Source organism: Oncorhynchus keta, unplaced genomic scaffold (assembly GCF_023373465.1).
Source record: "Oncorhynchus keta strain PuntledgeMale-10-30-2019 unplaced genomic scaffold, Oket_V2 Un_contig_15283_pilon_pilon, whole genome shotgun sequence".
NCBI lineage: Eukaryota > Metazoa > Chordata > Actinopteri > Salmoniformes > Salmonidae > Oncorhynchus > Oncorhynchus keta.
This window is the reverse complement of record NW_026279230.1, coordinates 27,501-40,000: the sequence shown is the minus strand read 5'-3', so window position 1 is coordinate 40,000 and position 12,500 is coordinate 27,501. Positions and strand designations below refer to the sequence as shown.

Genomic DNA, 12,500 nt, shown 5'->3' with positions numbered 1-12,500 from the left:
CACAAAATAGTAGTATACACGCACAGAACATGAATGCACACACACACACACACAGACACATGTACACAAAAATAGTAGTATACACGCACAGAACATGAATGCACACACACACACACACACAGACACACGTACACAAAAATAGTAGTATACACGCACAGAACATGAATGCACACACACACACACACAGACACATGTACACAAAAATAGTAGTATACACGCACAGAACATGAATGCACACACACACACACAGAGACACATGTACACAAAAATAGTAGTATACACGCACAGAACATGAATGCACACACACACACACACAGACACATGTACACAAAAATAGTAGTATACACGCACAGAACATGAATGCACACACACACACACACACACACACCGCAGCCGTCATTCACAGCATCTTGACTGTGACACATCTCATTGTTTGAGTGAAATTCAACACTCAGTCAGAAACCTTGTATCCTTCCTCATCCAATAAAATACATATCTGGTGTCAGAAGTCAACACTATCCGTATAGCATAGAGGTCGACCGATTAATCGAATGGCCGATTTCAAGTTTTCATAACAATCGGAAATCGGTATTTTTGGGCGCTGATTTGTCCGTTTTTTATTTATTTTACCTTTATTTAACCAGGCAAGTCAGTTAAGAACACATTCTTATTTTCAATGACGGCCTAGGAACAGTGGGATAACTGCCTCGTTCAGGGGCAGAACGACAGATTTGTACCTTGTCAGCTCAGGGATTCAATCTTGCAACCTTACAGTTAACTAGTCCAACGCTCTAACCACCTGATTACATTGCACTCCACGAGAAGCCTGCCTGTTACGCGAATGCAGTAAGCCAGGGTAAGTTGCTAGCTAGCATTAAACTTATCTTTTAAAAAACAATCAATCAATCATAATCAATAGTTAACTACACATGGTTGATGATATTACTAGTTTATCTAGCGTGTCCTGCGTTGCATATAATCGCTGCGGTGCGTATTCGTGAAAAAAAAAGACTGTCGTTGCTCCAACGTGTACCTAACCATAAACATCAACGCCTTTCTTAAAATCAATACACAGAAGTACATGTTTTTAACCTGCATATTTAGCTCAAAGAAATCCAGGTTAGCAGGCAATATTAACCAGGTGAAATTGTGTCACTTCTCTTGCGTTCATTGCACGCAGAGTCAGTGTATATGCAACAGTTTGGGCCGCCTAATTTGCCAGAAGTTTACGTAATTATGACATAACATTGAAGGTTGCACAACGTAACAGGAATATTTAGACTTATGGATGCCACCCGTTAGATGAAATACGGAAGGTGTACTGTATATAGGTCGTGGAGGGTGCTGCTCCATGACCCGTACCATTTCTGTGTCACTAGAATTACGATTGGTGTGATAAGATGTGGGATCCATAGCAGCTGTATATGCTGGGACTGTTAGTTCAGTAACGAGGCCTACTGTTGACACATTTACCAATGTAGATTTACACCGGTGTTACGATACATTTGCGATCCACAGCATCCAGCTTCCTGGATCAGGAGACGTGTCAGCTGGTTCTTTTATGTCTTTTGTCTCCATACAGTTACTTCCACGGGTGAAATGGCCGTTGTTAATGACACATTTGGGATCCCTGTCATCGGTGGATGCTACAACAGGAAGCCAGATGTCTTAGTTAACTGTTACTGTATTGTAATACCACAGTTGCAACACGTCTGGGACCAGCAGCACCTGCGGTAGCTAGAATATGAAACCTGCGTTAGCTGAGTCTCAGGGCCAATGCACAGGTAACTGCCAAAATAAAGGAAACACCAACATAAAGTACTTTAGTAGTCAGTGCCAGAACAGATCCAATGCACCTTGGCATAGATTGCATCAGTGTCTGGAAGTCTGTTGGAGGGATGCGACACCATTCTGGTGGAATTGTCCGTGTTCCAACCAACATGAGATGTACTATACGCCCATGTTTCTGCTGCTGGCAGCTTGTATTATCAGTCTGTTTTAGATCCATTATAGTTCCACATAAGCAGGCTGGATAGCAGGCAGGCAGGTAGTTCTGCATTGTGGGTAGCTGCAGGGTCTCTGGGCACAGGGTCAAGATGAGAGGAAGCATGTTTCCATCTAGCTGCACACACACACACTATGTCTATCGCGTAACTACAGCTGTTTCTACTCATGTCTCTGCCTGTAAATTGGGAAGGAAGGGAAACGAGGTTCTGTGTGTGAGGGCATCTGTGAGTATACGTGTCAGTCTGCAAATCTCTAATTGTGGGATCATGAGCATGTGAGAAAAGCATTTGCTGCGAGGAAACAAGCCATTTTCAGTCTTTCACACTAACATATCCACACCCAACTGTCACACACGCTCGCATGCACACACACACTGGGCAAATTTTGGGGCCATGAGAGGCTGTTTGTAGAGCTTACAGTGTTTGTATGAGACAGCAGGGTGGGGCTGCCATGGGGGGATGGAGAGGAGGAGAGGAGAGGGGGATTTCTGTCTTTTCACAGCCTGCTGTGACTCCAGTGGGGAAGGGCTGAATGGAGGCTCTATGTATCTGCAGTCTCTCTCTCTCTCTCTCTCTCTCTCTCTCTCTCTCTCTCTCTCTCTCTCTCTCTCTCTCTCTCTCTCTCCCTGTCTCTACCTCTCTCTCTCCCCCATCTCTCCCCATTCACTCTATGCTCTCTCTTTCACCTACTCTCTTTCTTGCTCTCTCAACCTCTCACTCTCTCCTCTCTCTCACTCCCCTTCTCTCTCTCTCCTCTCTCTCACTCCCTTCTCTCTCTCTCTCTCTCTCTCTCTCTCTCTCTCTCTCTCTCTCTCTCTCTCTCTCTCTCTCACTCTCTCGCTGTCGCTCTCTCTCTCTCACTTGCTATCTCTCCTCTCTCTCTCGCTATCTCTCAATCTCCCTGTCTCTACCTCTCTCTCCCCCATCTCTCTCCATTCACTCTATGCTCTCTCTTTCACCTACTCTCTTTCTCGCTCTCTCAACCTCTCTCTCTTCTCTCTCTCACTCCCTTCTCTCTCTCGCTCTCTTTCTCCCTCTGCCCCCTTTCTCTCTACCTCTACCTCTCTTTTATCTCTCTCTCTTTCTCTAGCTCCTTTTGCCTCTCTCTCTCTACCTCTCTTTCTCTCTCTCTCTCTAGCACACACACACACACACACACAACTGTCAAAGATGTCAACGTCAGGCATCCCCAAGAGTCAATGTATATTTCAAATTGTGAGTACTTCAGTCCCACCATATAGGTCTGTAATTAATAACTGAGTAACTGAGTCAGTCTCAGAGAGTGGGGGAACCTTTATTATTACTGCTAGGGGCCATTGTACACATCTCTGTCAATCTCTGTCTGTGTCCCAAACGGCACCCTATTCCCTATATAGTGGGAACGAGGGAGGGAGGTAGGAGGAGAGAGGGATAGAGAGAGAAGGGTGTGGAGTGCTCTCCGTGAGCTGGTGTAAATATTTGCTGTTCTGCTTGTCAGGGTAGCTAGTGCTGTCGGGCTGGGACGGGCACACACACAGCGCTGTCAGGCAGACTGACTCCTGGTTCTACTACTGGAATACTGATGAGAAGGCTGGTGGGCACATACACATGAGAGAGAGAGAGAGAAACACAAACACACCCTGTTTATTTTCCCAGTAGTCTCTGCTCTGCTCTCAGTGCCAGCCTTCTGCCACATGTACAGAATCAGAAAAAACACTCACTCCACACACACACACACACACACACACACACACACACACACACACACACACACACACACACACACACACACACACACACACACACACACACACACACACACACACACACACACACACACACAGCCCCAGAACAATATAGCTGTCAGGACTAGCCTGGAATGGCAAGCTGATTGTAACATCAAGCTGACTTCTTAATGGTGTCCCAGACCAGTTCAACTTTGTTAGTGTATGTGTGTGGAGGGTGTGTGTGTTTTGACCTCTGCTGACTTTGTTTTAGACCAGCAGTTTTCAACCTGTGGTCCGAGGACTACCTGCTCTGCACATTATTTAGTATTTGTAATTAAAAATACAAATAAATGTTGTTGTTGTAGTTATTGATTTGGTCGTCCCTGGAATGGCAAAGGTTGGGAACCGCTGTATGAGACAATATGTGTGTTACGAATTGGTGTGTCATGGTTATCGTCAGAGGCATCGGGCTGTGACTAACTTAATATATTACTGACAATATACCCAATTACTTTATTGGTCTGGCCCGGGGCAGGCTACAACTGCAGTCTGGTCTCAGTCAGTCTGTCCATTCCTAGCCTTAATAATTGTCTCCACAGCAACAGATGTTTTATAGGTCATTGAATTAATGCCTCTTCCCTTCACACAATCACAGAAAGCACAGCACATCCCCTTAACCTTTACTTTAGCGTCTGAGACATTAGCAAGGCCCCGCTAGTGAACTTTAGCATCTACAAACATTAGCATTTGTAAGCAGTCTCCAGTAGTTGTTCAATAAATTAATCTAGATACTCTCATCTTACACCATTGCCCTTTAAACAGCACTGGTACCATATCAAGTTCACTAATGGGAATCTCAATGGGTCTGTCTGTTGGGTTACCACTGGTGTTGCCAGGTAAAACCCTGATAAAGTAGCCTGGTCCCAGATTTGTTTGTGTTGTTGTCAACTCCATTGCTGTCTCGGTCAAAATGAGTGACAGTTGGCATCATAGCCCAATCAGACCTGCACTCAGGCTACTGATAAAGGTCTGTTGAGAAAGGTTGGTTAAAAGTGTGTTTCCTCTTGGTTTGCCAGGTATTTCCCCATGGGCCACCCGGTGTCAGTGCATCTCTACTTCCAGTCGGACCAGTTCCAAGGCTACCTGGTCCAGCACCACGCCACTAACCTGGCAACCAGCAAGCTGGAGACCCTGGAGACCTGGGTGATGCCCAGGAAGACCTACAAGGTGGCTTCCCCTCCCAGCACCTTCACCAGGCTGCAGTTCGCTGAGGTAACGATCCTTCTTTTTTTGGTTGTATAACGTTTAGGTAATGTTCACATAACATTCCCAGAACAGTAACGCGGTGATATCACGACTCAGGGTATGACCCAGATGCAGACACAGGAGGCACATAGTACAGTTCTCAGATGATTTATTAGAAACGCGGGGCAGGCAAAGAGCAGGTTGAGGACAAGCAGAGGTTTGTGATCAGAGTCAGGCAGGTACAGGACAGCAGGCAGGTACAGGACAGCAGGCAGCCTCGGGGTCAGGGCAGGCAGAGATTCGTAATCAGGTCAGTGTCAGGCAGGTACAGGACAGCCTCGGGGTCAGGGAGGTTCGGGATCAGAGTCAGGGGTACAGGACAGCCTCGGGGTCAGGCAGGCAGAGGTTCGGGATCAGAGTCAGGCAGGTACAGGACAGCCTCGGGGTCAGGGCAGGCAGAGGTTCGGGATCAGAGTCAGGCAGGTACAGGACAGCCTCGGGGTCAGGGCAGGCAGAGGTTCGGGATCAGAGTCAGGCAGGTACAGGACAGCCTCGGGGTCAGGGCAGGCAGAGGTTTGTAATCAGAGAGTCAGGCAGGTACAGGACAGCAGGCAGCCTCGGGGTCAGGGCAGGCAGAGGTTCAGGAATCAGGTCAGAGTCAGGCAGGTACAGGACAGGAGGCAGCAGGCAGGTCGGGGTCAGGGCAGGCAGAGGTTTGTAATCAGGTCAGAGTCAGGCAGGTACAGGACAGCAGGCAGGCTCGGGGTCAGGGCAGGCAGAGGTTTGTAATCAGGTCAGAGTCAGGCAGGTACAGGACAGCAGGCAGGCTCGGGGTCAGGGCAGGCAGAGGTTTGTAATCAGGTCAGAGTCAGGCAGGTACAGGACAGCAGGCAGGCTCTGGGACAGGCAGAGGTTTGTAATCAGGTCAGAGTCAGGCAGGTACAGGACAGCAGGCAGGCTCGGGGTCAGGGCAGGCAGAGGTTTGTAATCAGGTCAGAGTCAGGCAGGTACAGGACAGCAGGCAGGCTCGGGTCAGGGCAGGCAGAGGTTTGTAATCAGGTCAGAGTCAGGCAGGTACAGGACAGCAGGCAGGCTCGGGGTCAGGGCAGGCAGAGGTTTGTAATCAGGTCAGAGTCAGTCAGGACAGCAGGCAGGCTCGGGGTCAGGTTTGTAATCAGGAGAGTCAGGCAGGTACAGGCAGCAGGCAGGCTCGGGGTCAGGGCAGGCAGAGGTTCGTAATCAGGTCAGAGTCAGGCAGGTACAGGACAGCAGGCAGCCTCGGGGTCAGGACAGGCAGAGGTTCAGGTCAATCAGGTCAGAGTCAGGCAGGCAGGACAGGCAGGTCAGGCTCGGGGTCAGGGCAGGCAGAGGTTTGTAATCAGGTCAGAGTCAGGCAGGTACAGGACAGCAGGCAGGCTCTGGGTCAGGACAGGCAGAGGTTTGTAATCAGGTCAGAGTCAGGCAGGTACAGGACAGCAGGCAGGCTCGGGGTCAGGACAGGCAGAGGTTTGTAATCAGGTCAGAGTCAGGCAGGTACAGGACAGCAGGCAGAATATGGTCAGAGCCGGGAAAAACTAGGAAACAGAACTTGAGAAACAGGAAGACGGGAAAGCACGCTGGTAAGACAAGACGAACTGGCAACAGACAAACAGGACACAGGTATAAATACACAGGGGATAATGGGGAAGATGGGCGACACCTGGAGTGAGGGCGGAGACAAGTACAAAGACAGGTGAAACAGATCTGGGCGTGACAGACATCTTTTAGAAGTAGACACCTTATATACAGTAGCTTCACCAGGCTACAGTTCGCTGAGGTAACTGACACACTGTTTTTTGGGTTGGAGTTGTAACATTTATGCAATTTTCTTATAACAGTCACATAATATTTACACTCTTTCAGTAGACGCTGCCCCCAAATCAAGCTTTATTTCTACAGCACATTTCAGACATGGAATGCAACACAATGTGGTTCACAGGGGGGAACAAAGTCCAGAAACAAGTCAGGGTCAAAACTGGGAGGACTAGAAAAAGGAGAACGGCAAACCCGCTGGTTGACTTGGAAACACGAACTGGCACAGAGAGACAGGAAACACGGGGATAAATACACTGGGGGAAATAAGCGACAACTGGAAGGGGTGGAGACAATCACAAGGACAGGTGAAACAGATCAGGGTGTGACACAGACAGGAGAGCTACACAGTAGTCCAACAATAAGTACCTCGGTCATGTCTTGATTTAGCTGGAGGAAGTTGTGAGCCATCAAAGTATTTAAATCACTAATACAGTCTAATCTATCCGTGGAGCTAAAATTCTCTGGTGACACAGAAATTGCAAAGTTGTGTATCGTCTGCGTGGCAGTGATATCAATGCTGTGCTTTCTGCCAAGGGTAACATATATAAACTGATCAGTACCGTACCCAAAATCAAACCATGTGAAATGCCACCATGTGATATGTATGATGACGAAAAACTCTCGACAGGTTAAATAGGTCCTAAACCAATTTTAGAACTGGGGAGGCCAACCAACCTCTCCAGTCTGTCCAGAAGGACATCATGGTCAACAGTGTCAAATGCAGCACTTTAAATCTAAGAGTACAAGGACAGGGAGATGTTTGGCATCTGTGTTGGCTCTAAGATCATTTACCACTTTAACTCAGGCTGTCTCTGTGCTGTGTGGTTTTCAAATATACAGTTGGCACTTAAAAAATAATTTAGCTGTTTCAAAACCAATTTCTCCAGAATTTTGCTTAAGAATGGAATGTTGGAGATTGGCTGAAAATTGCTAAGAGCTGAAGAATCTAGATGACTTTTCTTCAGAAGGGGTTTCATAATAGCTTTTTTTTATTGCAGTGGGGAGAGTGCCTGTGAACAGGGAGTGATTAACAATAGCTTACACTTCTTCAGGTATGCAATTAAAAACTGTTTTGAAGAAAGTGGTGGGGATAGCATCGAGAAGGCAGGTAGAAGACTTAAGTTGTGATATCACTTTCTTGAGCATGTCTCTGTCAACCAGGGAAAATAAATCCATAGTGCCTTTGCCTGGTTGGCTAGGTCACATATCATCAAACTTCTCACCTGGCCTTGCTTGACTGATACCCGGCCTACTGTTGTTTATCTTATCTCTGAAAAATATCGCAAACTCATCCCATTTAGAAGTGGAGGAGAGTTCACATCGTCAATTGAGGACATTTGCTGAGGTAACATGTCATGTTGTGGGTTGCGCAACGTTGAGGTAACGTTCACATTACCTTTAGCAGATCTTTCCGCACATCCATTTCTATCACCGGCTCCTGTATTGATTGTGTTCAACCATTCATTATCCAGTCAATGGACAACATAATGGTCAGTCAGTCCGACCATTAACTGAGGTACATTGTTTCAGGGTTGTCGGCTACAACTTTTACCTAATGTTCACGTAACATTCGCAGTCATTCAGCAGCTCCTGTCATTTAGACTAGTTATCCAGCCACTTAGTCAAACAATGACCTCTATGTGTTTGTAGTATATAAAAGCCCTGAAGTGCCTGGCACAGAGAAGCATGTTGTATAAAATAGGATTGGCCAGATCAGATATATAGTTCATGGTGACCTTAGCTATATTCATCGTTATGGCAACCTTGCAGAGAGTACACACACACACACACACACATTGGCAGCAGGCATTAAACACAGAATCGGTAGCCTTGTAAAATGTAAATTGATTGAATTCATCAGATTTTATGTGGATTAGCGCCTCACCGGCTGCTTATTTGTTGTTTACTAATGAAACGTAGACTACTCACCTTCATGCCCGAACGGCTTCCTGATAGCGTAGTTATGTTAGTATAAATAATGACCCTATTTCTACTTCTGAGGACATTTTCTAACATCAGCTATGTCTTAGTGAGCCCGCGAGCACTTTTCTGTTTATCATGGGGGTTGAGAGTGAGTGGATGAGAGCGATCGTTTTTTTCTGCTTTTCACACTGTCAAGCAGAACCCTCTGAAATGTCAGTCGATGTCCTCGTATGATTTCCCTCTGAGCACTCTGAGGTGATAAGTCGGGGTGAATCTGACCTTTTACTCTTGACCTTCGACCTATTGACCTTTGTAACAGTTCCGGGCGACACTAGACTGTGAGGCAGTCATGGGCACAGGAAGCCTCTGAGGCGTTCTAGTCTAGAGAGTTGTGAGTGACAGCAGAACGACGCTGGCGCGGCTTTATCTGAGTACTCGGCATCGCAAAGAACTTTCTGTCGGTTGCTTAGCTACAATGACTGTCAGTCAGTCAGGCAGCCAGAGGACAGATAGACGGTCATGACAGAGCTTGACTTTTGTGAATGTCTGTCAGGCAGATAAACCATGTCTGAAGCACAACTTTAAAACACAGCCTTTTCCTTCCATCTATAAACTCTCTCTCTACCCAATTTCTACTGCCATTGCTCCCTAACATTGCTCTCTACCTTTCCACAGTGGTCTTAATAGACTTGCTTCCAACAACTATCCTGAATAAGTGAGGGATAGATGACAGACTACCACCCTACTAACAGACTTCAGTTGTAGCGGTGGTAGTAGATTCCTATGTAGTCCGGTGGGTCTGTATATCATGTATGACTTTACAAGGTCTCTCCCTCCTACCGCCTAGAATGTCTCCCTCTGCCTCCTTCTAACTTCTACCATAAACTGGGAGGCAGCACAGTCTGTCCCTCCTACCTATAACCTCTCTCTCTGTCTTTCCCTCTAACCCCATGCATCCCTTTACAAGACGGTCTCTATCTCCTTTTGTTCCAATCTCTTCCTCCACCTCCCTCTAACTCTGCATAGGCAGGACAGAGGTATCAGTAGTAGCTGCCTGTCTGTATCTTAAGCACCTTTACTCACAGTATACGTACAGTAGTAGGCTACGTCACCCTCCCACTGTCACCCACTACTGATCTGGCAACCTAAGACCTGGCAACCCTGCCTCCCCCCACGGGCACCCGCGTCAAACACCTAATGATGTGGTTTATGTCCTCTACTAACACTTTAGCTACAGTACAGTAGTACGTCACCCTCCCTCTGTCCTCCACTGCTGACCTGGCAACCTCACCCACTCCCCAGCATTACCTCAGCAGCACAACACTTCATCTTGTAGTAGCCCTCTACTAAGCCCTCTACTCACAGCACAACACTTCATGTTGTAGCTTAAGCCCTGTCTTACAGTGGTACTACCACTGCTGACCTGGCAACCTCACCCACTCCCCAGCATTACCTCAGCAGCACAACACTTCATGTTGTAGCTTAAGCCCTCTACTCACACATTACGTCTTACAGTGGTACTACCACTGCTGACCTGGCAACCTCACCCCTCCCCAGCATTACCTCAGCAGCACAACACTTCATCTTGTAGCTTAAGCCCTCTACACACACTTTACAGTGGTACTACCACTGTGACCTGTCACCCTCCCCAGCATTAAGCAGCACAACACTTCATGTTGTAGCTCCCTACTCACACATTACGTCTTACAGTGGTACTACCACTGCTGACCTGGCAACCTCACCCACTCCCCAGCATTACCTCAGCAGCACAACACTTCATGTTGTAGCTTAAGCCCTCTACTCACACATTACGTCTTACAGTGGTACTACCACTGCTGACCTGGCAACCTCACCCCCTCCCCAGCATTACCTCAGCAGCACAACACTTCATGTTGTAGCTTAAGCCCTCTACTCACACATTACGTCTTACAGTGGTACGACCACTGCTGACCTGGCAACTCAACCTTAAAACCCTCCACCCCATCCCTCCGCCCCTCCACCACACCCCAACAACCTCACTGGCGCCAGAGTCAAACACCTCCCCATAAAACATGACAGGTCAATTTCCATCAGGCAGTGGTGCGGGCAGCCATGTCCAACCAACCAGACCACATCTGGTCTTGATTTAAAAAACTGTTGTGTTTTTTTTTTTTTTACTGTGTGCGTGCGTGTGTGTGTGTCCTGTTGCGCACGTGTGCAGCTAGAAGGCAGACAAAGGCCCCCCAGGTTTGTCCTGTTGGGTTCTGGAATGCATGCTACAGGGTATTGCAGTGTCAGTCTTTGTGTATGGAGGTAATGCAGGTGTTGAATGCAGCTAGACCCAGGCCCAGAGCACTCCCCTGGGACAGCTTGAGATAGAAAGGGATGCATGCTACCCTACGTCCTCTATGTTTGTCAATTAAGATCTATGGAGAGGGGAGGTGGGGAGGGGAGAATAGGTAGAATGAGGAAAGGGGATGCATGCTACAGGGTGGGGAATGAAAAGGGATGCATGCTACAGGGTGAGGGAATGAGAAAGGGATGCATGCTACAGGGTGAGGGAATGAGAAAGGGATGCATGCTACAGGGTGAGGGAATGAGAAAGGGGCATGCTACAGGGTGAGGGTGAGGGAATGAGAAAGGGATGCATGCTACAGGGTGAGGGAATGAGAAAGGGATGCATGCTACAGGGTGAGGGAATGAGAAAGGGATGCATGCTACAGGGTGAGGGAATGAGAAAGGGATGCATGCTACAGGGTGAGGGAATGAGAAAGGGATGCATGCTACAGGGTGAGGGAATGAGAAAGGGATGCATGCTACAGGGTGAGGGAATGAGAAAGGGATGCATGCTACAGGTTTAAATGAGGGAAGGTTCATGCTCAAAGGGGTGAGGGAATGAGAGGGGATGCATGCTACAGGGTGAGGAATGAGAAAGGGTGTTTGATGCATCAGCAGTGAAGGGACAGGGTGAGGGTTGAGAAAGGGATGCATGCTTAAACAAGGGTGAGGGGTTGAGAAAGGGATGCATGCTACAGGGTGAGGGAATGAGAAAGGGATGCATGCTACAGGGTGAGGGAATGAGAAAGGGATGCATGCTCCACTCTCCAGGGTGAACCAGAATGAGAAAGGGATGCATGCTAAGGGTGAGGGGAATGAAAAGGGATGCATGCTACAGGGTGAGGGAATGATTGAAAGGGATGCATGCTGAAGGGTGAGGGGTTGAAAAGGGATGCATGCTAAAGGGTGACTGAAATGAGAAAGGATGCATGCTACAGGGTGAGGGTTGAGAAAGGATGCATGCTCACAGGGTGAAAAGGGATGCATGCTACAGGGTGAGGGAATGAGAAATGGATGCATGCCAGGGTGGGGGTTGATAAAGGGATGCATTTCCTCAGGGTGAGGGAATGAGAAAGGGATGCATGCTCAGGGTGAGGGGTTGAGAATGCATGCTACTGAGGGAATGAAAGTGATGCATGCTATGGGTGTGATAGGCCCGTGATGGTTTACAGATCTTGAATAGACTGACAGGTTTAAATGAGGAAGGTTCAAGTAAGAATAGAATCAGAGGTATAATGAATTAGCCTGGATGGATAGCCTCATAGCCTAGACTTGTGCAGAGAATGAATAGCACACAAGCCACATAGCCGACTGTGTTTGTTAAGGATGTTGAGGATACTAAGGACAGGGTGGCTGGTAAGTAGTAGTTTGGTCAGAAAAGTGTGAGTGTGAGTTAAGATCATATACTTAAACAAGCTGAGGTGTTGGACCAATTTGCACGTGAAGTGTG

The 12,500-nt window shown here is 47.6% G+C and overlaps 1 pseudogene; it reads left to right on the top strand.

The window, feature by feature from the left end:
- The window catches only part of LOC127918937 (xylosyltransferase 1-like), a 21,563-nt pseudogene that overhangs the window by 1,213 nt on the left and 7,850 nt on the right, over window positions 1-12,500 (top strand).